Source organism: Notolepis coatsorum, assembly GCF_963971535.1.
Source record: "Notolepis coatsorum genome assembly, chromosome: 18".
In the NCBI taxonomy this organism is placed as follows: Eukaryota; Metazoa; Chordata; class Actinopteri; order Aulopiformes; family Paralepididae; genus Notolepis; species Notolepis coatsorum.
This window is the reverse complement of record NC_140182.1, coordinates 52,339,523-52,352,738: the sequence shown is the minus strand read 5'-3', so window position 1 is coordinate 52,352,738 and position 13,216 is coordinate 52,339,523. Positions and strand designations below refer to the sequence as shown.

The following is a 13,216-nucleotide window of genomic DNA, read 5'->3' as shown; positions in this document are numbered from 1 at the left end:
AATCCAATTTCTCCTTGGTGGCTATAGTATCTGGCCCCACCCTGATCGTGACGTCAAACAACCTCCAAAAAGGTACTTTCACGTCACAATCGGGGTGGGGCCAGAGGGTGCACATTTCACATGTAGCACATGGGCGCTTTTCTGCCTGTATTTTCTGCTGTGTCATGTTGTCTCAGAATTTACCACATAGATCTTTCAAAGCTCATCTGAAACCATCAATCAACACCAACCATGCAAATACAGTCCATACAGTAGAGCATAACCAAAGCAGTGCTGCCACAAACAAGATGTATGAAAATTATGTCCATGTCAAAGCCCTTTCCAGGAGCTAAAGTGATAAATAGTCTATACATTTAAATTTCGTCATTTAGCTGACGCTTTTATCCAAAGCGACTTACAAGTTTCGTACGACAAGTCAGTAGGAAGGGTACAACTCTCTATTAGCTGAGTAACAATGTTCATTAACGTTTTTTTTTTTTATCAAATATTTTTTATTTTCCTTTTTTACATGAAACAAAACACAGCACATACAGTCACCACAATAACAAACCACCGGACAGACAAAGCAACAATAATAATAATAATAATAATAATAATAATAATAATAATAATAATAATAATAATAATAATAATAATAATAATAATAATAATAATAATAATAATAATAATAATAATAATAATAATAATAATAATAATAATACAATAAAAAAAATAAACATACTGACAAGACACCTAATAATTGAATGAAATAAAAAAAACTGCCATAATACAAATTAACATACCAAGTAAGGAACAAAAAAAAAAAAAAATTATTTTTAATAAAAGAAAAGTACTATATAGTGAACATCTTGAGCCCCCTCCATCTCCAGACACGGCAGCCACGATCCCCAACCCCCGAGGACCCCGAGTCCGGCGCCCCAGCGAACCAAAGCATCATGCCTCTTTAACACCTCGACTCGCCAAGAACCCGAACCACGGGCCCCCCCCAAAAACCCACCCGCACAGCAACAACATTCAGGGTGAATGTAATGTGAGAAATTGGGATACAAATTAAAAATTTAATAAATAAAATAAAAATAAATCGGATCGGGAAAGATCGGTATCAGTAGATACTCAAAATCACATGATCGGGATCGGATCGGGAGCAAAAAAATGTGATCGGGACATCCCTACTTGTAAGGACAGATCTGTGCAGAGCATTCAGCACGCCATTCCTCTCAGTCACGTGACGTTGTCGATTCTGGTGAAATTCTGAAAAGAATGACATCTTACTTGAGTTGGTTTGCGGTAAAAGCGATAAAGCAATAAAGTACATCAGAGAATGAACATGTGCCTCCCTCTCCGGAGCGCAAATTGTGTTAATCTGTTGTTGCGCTGATCTGTTGTTGATCTGTTGTTGCGTCTCCACATTTTTGGGGAAAACGCCTAAACATAACATACCATTACATCAGTGTTTCTCAAAGTGGGGGGCGCGCCCCCCAGGGGGGGGGTGCAGAGGCATGACAGGGGGGGCCTTGAGATTTATAAAAAAAAAAAAAAAAAAAAAAAAAATTATCACTAAAGTTCTATCTGTTGCAGCTGCACTGTTCTCTATGAAAATACCATTTCTCAAAATCTGAAAATCATTATTTAATAAAACACAGAAAAGGATCACCAAGTTACTCTGGATAAAAAAAAACTTTACAGACAACATTGAGACAAAGCTTCCTGACACATCTCCATCCAAACTCTTGGAAGAACTCTTTGAAATCTCATCTGATACCACCTAGAGAGCTAGTTTCAGAGTGTGGTGCTGAGTACCAAGTATCGCATCTCATGGCCCACCAAGTATCTCATGATGCAGCAGTTAAGGTGTTGATACCATTCAGCACCACATACAGTATCTGTGTGAAGCTGGCTTTTCATCCATGACAGCTCTGAAAACAAAATATAGGGCCAATAGGGCCAATTTGAAAGGTCACGATATTGGTGTTATTTCAATAAATTTAAACATGGCCCATTTCATGACTATTTTGTTGAGGCGAGGGGGGGGGGGGGGGGGGGGGGCCCAAAATATTTTGGTCCGCCAAAGGGGGGCCTGACAGAAAAAGTTTGAGAAGCACTGCATTACATAAAGATGTGTAAAACACTCATTCTTTGTGATATTGTTATCAACTTTGGACATGTTCTAGGTAAGACTTCAGGCTATGGCCCCAGCAGTGTTTTCAGCTAATAACTATAGAGTAGATAGATCTGCAGGCATCTGTTTGCAAAGTAATTCAGACGGAAATTAACTCTATGACAATAGCACTCAGAGTGATTCTTCCTGTTGTGCAGAGTGTTTCCTTTCAAAAGAGGTCAGACTTGTGCATGTATTGTATACGTGGCGGCACGTGGTGTAGTGGTTAACACTGTCGCCTCACAGCAAGAAGGTCCAGGGTTCGATTCCCGCTTGGGGACCAGGTTTCCATGATGCCAGTTACCCAGGTGGGGTATCTCCCAGGCCTTTCTGTGTGGAGTTTGCATGTTCTCCCCGTGCTCGCAAGGGTTTCCCCCCCGATAAGATAAACCCAATGGAAAAACATGCACAACAACAAGATCGCTAACGCTGTGGCGTCCTTGACGAAGACGGACAGGAGCACTTGGATTGGTCCCCTGGCGCGGCTCACGTTGACGCCTGTCTGCTCCCGGCTGCCCTTGGGGGGGAAGGGCGACGGGATGGGTTAATCGCAGATACGAATTGCATGCATGCATCGCATGTGTGCCAATTGATGACCTCGGAGCAGGTCCTAAATTATTATTATTATTATTATATTAGTACATTGCATAGTATATTGTATGGTAACAGTCTCTGGAGCGCAACAGTAAGAAGCATTTGCACTGCAACTCGTACACCTTACTGTAAATTGTACCTCATCCCATTTCTGCTTTGCACTATAGCGTATTGTATATTAGTACATTGCATAGTATATTGTATATTGTATGATAACAGTCTCTGGAGCGCAACAGTAAGAAGCATTTGCACTGCAACTCGTACACCTTACTGTAAATTGTACCTCATCCCATTTCTGCTTTGCACTATAGCGTATTGTATATTAGTACATTGCATAGTATATTGTATATTGTATGGTAACTCAGTTACTTCTATTCTGCATCGAACATTGTACATATGTCTATACTGAACACTGTGACCTCTATTTTTACTTCTATTTTACATGCTATACTATTTTATTTCATACTTATTTTGTCTAGCACAGTCTCTAACAGTAACAGTAAGAAGCATTTTGGATAAAAAGTATTATGTACTTCTGTATGACAACAATGTATGCCTTTCAAATGTTAAATGATAAATGATTAAATGATACACACTGAAATCTACGCTCTCTCATCCTGCTTTCCACAACGCGACAATATTATTAAACAAGAGAGCTGCGTCATTGAAGTGGGAAAAGTGATTCTTGAATCAAGATGACTATGTGAAAAGCGACAATAGCATTAAACAGCAGCGTTTCTGCACTCAGAAAATGGCGCGACAATATTATTAAACAAGCGAGCTCTGTCATTGAAGTGGGAAAAGTGATTCTTGACTCAAGATGACTATGTGAAAAGCGACAATAGCATTAAACAGCAGCTCTGTCATTGAAGTGGGAAAAGTGATTCTTGACTCAAGATGACTATGTGAAAAGCGACAATAGCATTAAACAGCAGCTCTGTCATTGAAGTGGGAAAAGTGAGCATTAAACAGCAGCTCTGTCATTGAAGTGGGAAAAGTGATTCTTGACTCAAGATGACTATGTGAAAAGCGACAATAGCATTAAACAGCAGCTCTGTCATTGAAGTGGGAAAAGTGATTCTTGACTCAAGATGACTATGTGAAAAGTGACAGCAGCATTAAACAGCAGCGTTTCTGCACTCAGAAGATGACGCGACAATATTATTAAACAAGAGCGCTCTGGCGTTGAAGTGGGAAAGCGGCAGTGAAGTCCATGCCGCGCGCGCGTCAACACACAGGCAGCGGCAGAGGCAGAGAGGCGGATAGCGGCGTGGGTCACGTGGCCGTCGCGGCCAATCAGGGGAACCCGGAAACCGAATTCCGTTGCGGAAGCGATACACGCATCTGGGCTTGGCGGTCGGGTGGCGTAGCGGAGATTGCGCTCATCACCAATGCAAGAGGCTGCGGTCTCGACTCCCGGAGTCAGCATTGCCCTGCGGCTTGGGCCGGTCGTCATACTAACTCGTTTTGGCTGAGTTAGGGGGAGGGAAGTCGTGGGTGGTAATCTGGCGTTGTGGACAGCGACGCCTACAGGTCAGGTCTGGGCGCCTGCTCAGCGAAAGGCAGGAAATGGTGAAGGCAGCGTGACCTCCCACGCGTTACGCTTCACCAATGAGAGTCCTCGCTGCCAGGTGAAAAAAGAGCCACTGGCTGTCTCCACATGTGTCGGAGGAAGCATGTGGTGGACTTCAGGGTTCCCTTGTACCGACCAGTAGGAGGAACATGCGCACAACAACCAGGTAGGGGAGGGGGGGAATTGGCATAACAACTAAATTGGGATGGGGAGAAAAATTTAAAAATCAGGCGGAGAAAAAGAGGATTAACAAAAAAAATACTTGTGCATCTGCTACAAATGGTTCCAGAATAGTGTCCAATTTACTTTCAGTATGTAATCTTATGCAAAATTTGCAGGACTGTTAAGAGATTAACAAATTATGACCACTTAATAGTATGGGAGATCCCAATAACACTGCTGCAAGGGGCGTGCATTGAGGCAGAGGGGATAAATTGGGTCAAAACGCCCACCGAATCTCCAGATCTGAACCCCATTGAGATAGTTTGGCACATGATGAAAGACTACATCTGCAGAGAAGCCAAACCACAGACAAAGGATGCATTGGTAGCCGCCATAGAGTTTTTCTGGTTCAATAAACTGAAAAATGCAACAATCTTATAGGTGGTTTAGCAAAGGTTGTGAGGTTAGTTGTAGAGAATAATGGAGGTAATAAAATCATGGAAATATAATTGTTTGTCCCAGTAGTTTTCTTCATGCAGTACCAACATTCCTATTAGAAAATATAACAAAATGGGCGGCTGGGTAGCGCAGCGGACTAAGCGCCTGCCTACCACCGCAGAGACACTGGTATGGAATTCAGCTGTCAGCGGTACCTCCGGCTTGGTCGGTCGTCCATACTAACACAATTGGCAGTGTTAGCGGGTGGGAAGCCGGTGGGGTGTGTATCCTGGTCGTTGTAAACAGCGACTCCTACAGGTCGGTCGGGGCGCCTGCTCAGCGAGGAAGGGAACTGGGGGAAGTAGTGGGATCCTGTCAGGTGAAAAGAAGCGGCTGGCTGACTCCACATGTATCGGAGGAGACATGTGATAGTATCTATCAACCCTCCCTAGGCCGGCAAGTGGGGGGGGAAATGCGCACAACGACCAGGAAGGGAATTGGCATAACGACTAAATTGGGATAGGAGAAAAATACAGAAAAAGGGGGAGAAAAAGTAGAAAAAAAGAAAATATAACAAAGAAGTATAATAATAATTTACAATAATTTCATAAACCCTACATTTGGAATGCATTTTTTTCGTGTCAATTAAATTGCAAATTATATCATGAGGTCTGGAATGCTGAATTGCTTTGGAATGCATTGTTGAATTGAAATGGGAGGGAAGGAGACTAACGTCAAGTCCAAACAAAGTCTGCTAACACTTCCTTTTGGTGTAACTGTTTTACCCCTTGGGATTAATACAGAAAATAAGGTATTTGTTTAGTATCACAACATGATTTGGCTATTTTGAACAATACCACGGTGCTCAAAGTGTGTGTCAACAACACAGATGTAGCCAGTAGACTGAGCTTATTGCCATGTATTAGTGAATAGATAGTGGCTAATAAGAGGACAAAAACTGAATTAATATATTTAACATTTTAAGCATGACTTCATTGAAAAGCGGGATACTAAACCAGCAGGCTATTATGAGCAAACTAAATTAGCTAGATTGGACATTTTATAAATGATATCACGCGGAGAATGGAGCAATTTAACAACCATGTCATCGGGCTGTTTCTCTCCTCCTCCCCTCTCCTTTACTACAGGTGTCCCTGAAACAAATCCACAGATGAAATTAATGACATTTTAATTGAAATGGGGTGGCTAACATGTCAATTAAATTATGTTCCGTCAGTAACCTTCTCACAGGCAGGGCCGGACTGGGGAAATCATTGCGATTTTCAGTAACATTTTAGTTACTGAAGGAAATCGATGATTTGCATTTGGTTTATAACCTATATAGATATGAGTTTTAAGAGGATAATATCAGTCATGTATGTGTGTCTCCAGCCAAACTGTGCAGACAGAGGGCCGTTATCAGCTGGGTGGAGTGAGAGGCTGAGAGGTGTTTTAATATCAACATAACCGTTGTCACAGGGAAGGCAGATAGAGAGACAGAGAAATCTGGGTCGTAGGTCAGGAGAAGTAGCGGTTGCTAGGGGCAGTCAGCCGTTGCTAAGGACTATAGTCTATAGCTGTGAGTTTTCTCGCAGTGTAAGTTAGAACAGGACGCAAGGCTGATACGAGCAGACGTGGACAGAGAGACAGAGCACTAACTAGAAGGTGGTGGGAGGGGCCTCCCCCCCCCTCCTATGCCTCGAAGAGGCTAGCTTCGGCTAACAAAGAAGGGTTTTGGCTAACGACGAGGCCTCAACCACCATTGGACTAAAGCAGAAGAGACGATAGAATAATGAATTTAGTTTTCCTTTCAAGACTTTTCAAGGACAATCCAGAACTTGTTTCCATATGATTACGAGGTTTTGTTTATGGAATAAACAACGTTTTCCAAGAAAGGTATGAAGTTGCCAATGTCGAATTCTTATGATTACGGATTGCATTAAAGGGGAATGACAAAGATTGTACAGCCAGTATGAGAAGGTCCAGGTCAACGTCGGAGAGAGAAATAAACACAACGCAGGAACTACACGAACACAGATGAAGAGGTGATTGGCTGATTATGATCAAAATCCAACAGTAAAGACTTAATTTCCTGCATTCTGGTGCAGGAATTTTTTCTTTCATAAATCTTTTATTCAACTTCAGCCCTGATCATAACCACCACATATTAAATTAATTTTATAATTTTAACCATTTAAATGCCAGTGTGACTGATTTAGATTTTTTTTGTAATGTCAGATTTAACAACAAAAGTGGGAGTATTAAATTTGTAATCTGGGTGCGGCTGGGTAGCGCAGTGGAGAATGCACTCGCCTACCACCGCAGAGACTCTGGGATCGAATCCAGCTGTCAGCGGTACCTCCGGCCTGGTCAGTCATCCCTACTAACACAATTGGCAATGTTAGCGTGTGGGAAGCCGGCGGGGTATGTGTCCTGGTCATTGTAAACTGCGGTTCCTACTGGTCGGTCGGGGCGCCTGTTCAGCAGGGAGGGGATCGGGGGAAATAGCGTGAACCTCTGCACGCGTTACATTCCCCCAGAGATACCTCTAAATTCACTAGCAGTGCTTGGTGTGTCTGCTCTAGTGAACAACATATACCTCTAAATTCACTAGCAGTGCTTGGTGTGTCTGCTCTAGTGAACAACATATACCTCTAAATTCACTAGCAGTGCTTGGTGTGTCTGCTCTAGTGAACAACATATACCTCTAAATTCACTAGCAGTGCTTGGTGGGTCTGCTCTAGTGAACAACATATACCTCTAAATTCACTAGCAGTGCTTGGTGGGTCTGCTCTAGTGCCTACACCTCTACATTCCCACGAACACTGGCAATTGTGTTTGTAGGGATGACTGACCAAGCCAGAGGGACCACTGACACCAGAATTTTAACCCAGGTCTCTGCAGTGTAGGCGAGTGCATAGGCCTCTACACTACCCAGCCGCCCATATTATATCATATATGGTATCATCAAAGATTATGAAAAAAAGAAAAAAAAAGATTGTAGAAGCGTGCCTCAGTCTGTAGAGAAAGCAGTTTACTGTAAAGCACTTTGTTACAGGAGAGCCACTGTGAGTGTATGTAGGCCACAATATGAATGGGCCCTCAGTTTACTAAGGAGCTAATTAAGCCTGTACTGAATAGACATAGCTCTAAACTGTCTGTGTGTGTGTGTGTGTGTGTGTGTGTGTGTGTGTGTGTGTGTGTGTGTGTGTGTGTGTGTGTGTGTGTGTGTGTGTGTGTGTGTGTGTGTGTGTGTGTGTGTGTGTGTGTGTGTGTGTGTGTGTGTGTGTGTGTGTGTGTGTGTGCAGTAATAACCACAGTCTGTTGTGAGAAAAACACTGGCCACCCAGTAGCTCCCATGGACAAGCTGACATATTGAGCAGGGCTGACTGTAGCCATACATTTACCCCTGAAACACACAAGAAGCAAGAGCAGAATGACCGGACGTGAGGTACATGTTGGTGCTAGAGCAGACGCACCAAGCACTGCTAGTGATTTTAGAGGTACATGTTAGTGCTAGAGCAGACACACGAAGCACTGCTAGTGAATTTAGAGGTACGTGTTGGTGCTAGAGCAGACACACCAACCTCTAGTTATTAATTGCTATTCTAAAATTATTTTGAGAAAACAATATATCGGCTGAATATTTTCGGTGACCGGAATTTCGGTGCATCCCTACTGGGAACTATTGTTTTCACTAACTATTTTCACTTAATAGTAAACGTGAGATAATCCAACAAGTGAGCTAGCTGGCTGCTGCCATTGCTAACAGCTAACATTAGTGGACCAGGCAAACGTTATTACAGAGAACGAAAGTTACATCCCTGATGCTTGAAATGTGTGAGCTTAGTGAAACAACATGGCAAATGTACAAAACATTCCTACAATGTAACAGACTGTTATGCTACCTGGCTAGCTAGCAAGCTGTACCCAGCATGCCATTCAGTGGTGTAACAGTCAATAGGGCTCCCCTCTGCCTGAATGCCTTCTACAACATAACTGCATTTCCGCGTCTCTGATTGGCCAGGTCATTTCTGGTCATGTGACATGTACGCCCAATCGTGGGACCGCAAGTTTCTACAATGGTTAAGCTTAGGCGCTCTTTCGAAGTAGGTTAAGGTTAGAGTTTGTCTTAGAGCATGGCGATAGAACGCCTGCCCTGATTCCGACGGTTAAGCTTAGGCAATCTTTCGAAGTTGGTTAAGGTTAGAGTTTGTCTTAGAGCATGGCGATAGAACGCCAGGTAGTTTGCAGGCTGTTAGACCCGGAAATAGGCGCAGAACTTGCTGTCCCACGATTGGCGCACATGTCACATGACCTGGCCAATCAGAGCGCAAAACTCGAACGCGGAAATGCAGTTCCGTCGTCAAAGGCATACACGCCTCCCCTCTCAATAAGTTTCTATGTGAAAATAAATAAGTTTTTGAGAATGGAAAACAATTCACACACATGTAGGTAGGCAAGGGCTATACTATTGTATTTATTTTTATTTCATTTATGTTGACATTCTGATTTAACACTTTAATCGCCATGGGTTAAATTCATAATTTACCATCCCTCGCCAGCTCTATTTGTCTATGGAGAAGTTCCCCTTCTTTGCAGGGCTATAACTTTTTAAATTATATTGCTAAATTGCCATTATTATGGCCCATTCAATGTCCTATATGTATTGTTCAGGGTGTAGCAACGTTAAACTTTTTCATTCACATATTCATACTAAAATATGGTCTAAAGTATAAGTATGTTTTTATCGTTTTCTGCAGCTTTCTTCAGAACGTGATTTATAGCCCTAAATGCATTATATTGATGATCAAATACAGTTTGGTAGGAATCTGTGCGAGATAAAAAGTTTCAACTGGACGTACTTCTAGAAGTTTCTACGCATCATCTGATGTTGACCGGATGGGCGGGGGATCGTTTATAATTCCGTGGGCAGCGTTAGATGATTCATCCAGAGTGGGTCATATGTTCATCAGATCAGTTAGTATAGAATACGTTAGAAAATAACGCTGAATCTTACCGTGGCTTCCTCGCGCCGCTGGCAGATGAGCGTGGAATTTTTTTTTCTATTATGGGATGTAGAAATGCCCGATCCATTTCCAGGTTGTATAATAGTATATACGTCCAAATAACGTTGTTTATTGAGTTAGGGCGAGCGATCTATTATCCAGTGTTTCAAGATGGAGTCGCGGGAGCTATAGCGAGTGGCCGGACCACATATGGATGAGTACTACCGGTTCAAAGGTTAATATCCGGTTGGCGATCTGCCGATCGGCCACCAGATGTCGCTCTTGAACCGCTAGACGTCAAACTCATGGCCCGCGCGGCAAATGTGGCCCGCCACGTCATTTGATGTGGCCCCCCAAGAGCTCTGGTAATATAAAAAAAATGCGTTAATAAAGCTTTAACTTTGACAGCCTTAGTTATTACACATTCTTACACATACATGTATGTTGAACATCTGAGGTATTGATGAAGTAACAAAGGAAAAAAGCCAAAAGCACTTACTCCTCAGACATTCTTTGACAATTTTACAGCCCAAAATACAAAAAAGATCCAGGCGGAATAGGTAACAAAGGGTTGAAGAAATATTGTCTGAACTGTCAGATGCAAACTGGCTGTGTGACATAACCGAGCATCTCGCTCAATTGAATAAGAAGCTGTAGGGACGCAAACAAGTCCCACCCAAAACTTGACCAATATAGTTGTGAACTGAGACAACCCTTATTTTGTTATTTTTGAGTACAGTTACAGTTGTGTGTTCATGCAGACACATAATAGCAATTTCATTACGAATTGAAAATGGTGGACCCTGATGTAAACAAGTCGAAAGTCTTTCTCTGGTCTGCATCCCCTTAACAATTGTGTGTATTGAGCTGTACTGTACTGAACCCATTCTGCAATCTGTTAATTAAAGTTAATTAAACTATCTTCCATTAGTTGGATGTATGGCCTCTGCAAGGTTGTGTGCAGCCATTTGTTTTTGTAACATCTGCTTTAAATCTGTCCCATGTGTTCTTTGCAGCTCAGTTGTTAGTTCTGCCCCTCTTGACTGTGACAAAAAGGTTTTGAACAAACTTAATGTCATAGCTTGTATTTGATGATCTTCTTCTTTGTTATTTACTTGAATGGTTTGATCATTGATTAATGGAGTAATATGGGGTTCTGATAAACAAAAATTATTTGTTAAAATAACATAAGCTAACATATATTTTTACATCTATGCAAATGCATATGCAATATGTATAACTTGAATAAGTAATAAATACAGAAACAACATGTTTAACAATATGTAAATGAGTAGCTACATTTATTTTACATTACATTAACATTTATACGGTCTTTGGCCCTTTGAGGGCAACCATAATGCTGATGTGGCCCTATGTGAAAATGAGTTTGACACCCCTGCGCTAGAGAGTTGAGAGGAGATCAGCAGTGTGTCTCAGGGCTCAGGAAAGGAAATATGATTTCGATGACAGATTTTTGAAATATTGACATCAAAGACGAGTTACGGCGTCTTCGGCAGAATGAGCATGGCTCGGAATGACGTGAAAACTCGTCCGCGGCGATCATAGTGTTAAGAACTTTGTAAATAAAAACATAAATTTATTTGACATGTATTATTTGATGAAAACGTAGCAGTAATCAAGGATGTAATATATTATTGAGATGCATCAAGCTGAAACGTAATCGAATCCTGAGGACAATGAAGATTCACAGCTCTAGTATTATGATATGTGTTGTGACTCCCACCTCGTTCCAACTCATCAAGTCTAATCAGACGCGATTGGGAGCAGCTTTTAACACAGTTTTGCTTCCTGCGCACACTCCCTCTCCAACTGGCATATCGGGACACACGAATGGACTTTGGTACTCGGACATTTCCCCACCCTTAGCCCCTTTTGTGACTGTGATCCACAGTCACTTCCTAGTCCGTAGCAAACCAACCTAGATTTCAAAGGTACTCACAGTTGCACGAGGGTTTCGGACAGAGATACGTGATGGTTTGAAAGCTTGCCGTTGCTAATAAACATTTTAAATAATTTCTATAAACGTGTTAAACATCACAGAGGCAGCGTTGCATGCTGGGCGCACCAGGCATGTCACAAATGCAGAATAAGAGAAGAAGCCATTCTGATGCAACGCTGCCTCTGTGATGTTTACACGTTTATAATTTTTTTTTTTAAATGTTTATTAGCAACGCCGAGCTTTCAAACCATCACGTATCTCTGTCCGAAACCCTCGTGCAACTGTAAGTACCTTTGAACCTTCGGGCAGAACCAGTCCTCCATGGTAAATCTAGGTTGGTTTGCTACGGACTAGGAAGTGACTGTGGATTCACTCGGTGCATCACAGTAGGGCTGCATGGTTTTGGGAAATAATCTAATTGCGATTTTTCGGACAGATATTGCGATTGCGATAAAATTTGCGATTAGAATATATATATATTTTTGTATCCACTTTTTCTCCTATTTTTCAATTTTTCTCCCATCCCAATTTCGTGATTCCAATTATTCCCTCCCCTGTCTTGAACGTTGCTAGACTATGCCTCCCACTGGTCAGCTGTAGTGAGGATAGAAGCCTTGCATCACGTGTCCCCTCCGGTACACGAGGAGGCAGCCTGTCGCATCTTTTCACCAGACAGCTCGAACTCTCAGTGGCGAGGAGTATTTATTGTAAAATGCGGCTTGCATCTGGCCTACGCGGTGGGTCTGTTCGGGACACCGAGCCTGAACATTTTTCTTTTTACCTGGGAATGGATACCGGTACCCAACGGTACCTTTTTTTCTGTACTTTACTCTCCCTCTCTGAAGTATAAACTTCACAACACACAATCTAAAACCCCTTACCTCCCTCTCCCAAACCGTTCCTACAACAATAACAACAATGTGCAAAGGAGATCTTGTATCTCAATGGGACTTCCTGGTTAAAAAAAAGAAGATATATATAAAAAAGTGAGATTTTCTTTTTGTGGTTTGCTAATTGCATCATTTCAAATCACGATTTCGATTTAAAATTGATTAATCGTTCAGCCCTACATCACAGTCACGAAATGGGCTACCCCACCCTCTGTTACCGGACTGATTAGTACACGCAAACGAACAACAGCCTGACACATTTACATTTTACACCACATTAGTTTTACATGTTAGAGATACACACATTCACACACATAGGTTATTCTGTATTACACACCTCATTAACATGTTCCCTGCTGGCACACACTTCCCCCACTTAGGCCCCGTTAGGATAGTATAGTTTATTCCCCAGTTATCTCCTGTTGTATATTT

The 13,216-nt window shown here is 42.1% G+C and overlaps 1 protein-coding gene across 1 annotated transcript in view; it reads right to left on the bottom strand.

The window, feature by feature from the left end:
* Positions 1 to 13,216, bottom strand: part of gramd2ab (GRAM domain containing 2Ab) — a 164,273-nt gene that overhangs the window by 88,276 nt on the left and 62,781 nt on the right. The gene's annotated exons all lie outside the window — the stretch shown is intronic.